This window comes from Acanthisitta chloris, unplaced genomic scaffold (genome assembly GCF_000695815.1).
Source record: "Acanthisitta chloris isolate BGI_N310 unplaced genomic scaffold, ASM69581v1 scaffold4391, whole genome shotgun sequence".
In the NCBI taxonomy this organism is placed as follows: Eukaryota; Metazoa; Chordata; class Aves; order Passeriformes; family Acanthisittidae; genus Acanthisitta; species Acanthisitta chloris.
In genome coordinates this window covers 56,239-56,582 of record NW_008655316.1, presented here as the reverse complement: position 1 = coordinate 56,582, position 344 = coordinate 56,239, and positions in this window count along the sequence as shown.

Below are 344 nucleotides of genomic sequence, written 5' to 3'. Positions count from 1 at the left end.
AAAGCTGCTCTGTCACTGCCCTCCTCATCTGAGCAGGAGAGAGAAATTATAATGAAAGACTCATGGGTTGAGATAAGGGCAGGGAGAGATCACTTACCAGTAACTGTCATGGGTAAAACAGACTGTACTTGGGGAAATGAATTGAATATATTACCAATCAAATCAGAGTAGGATAATGAGAAATAAAATTGAATCATAAAACATCTTCTCCTCTCCCCTCCCTCCCAGGCTCAACTTCACTCCTGATTTGCTTTACCTCCTCCCCCCAAGCAGCACAGGGGATGGGGGCTGTGGTTAGTTTATCACATATTGTCTCTGCTGCTCCTTTCTCCTCAGGGGGGGAC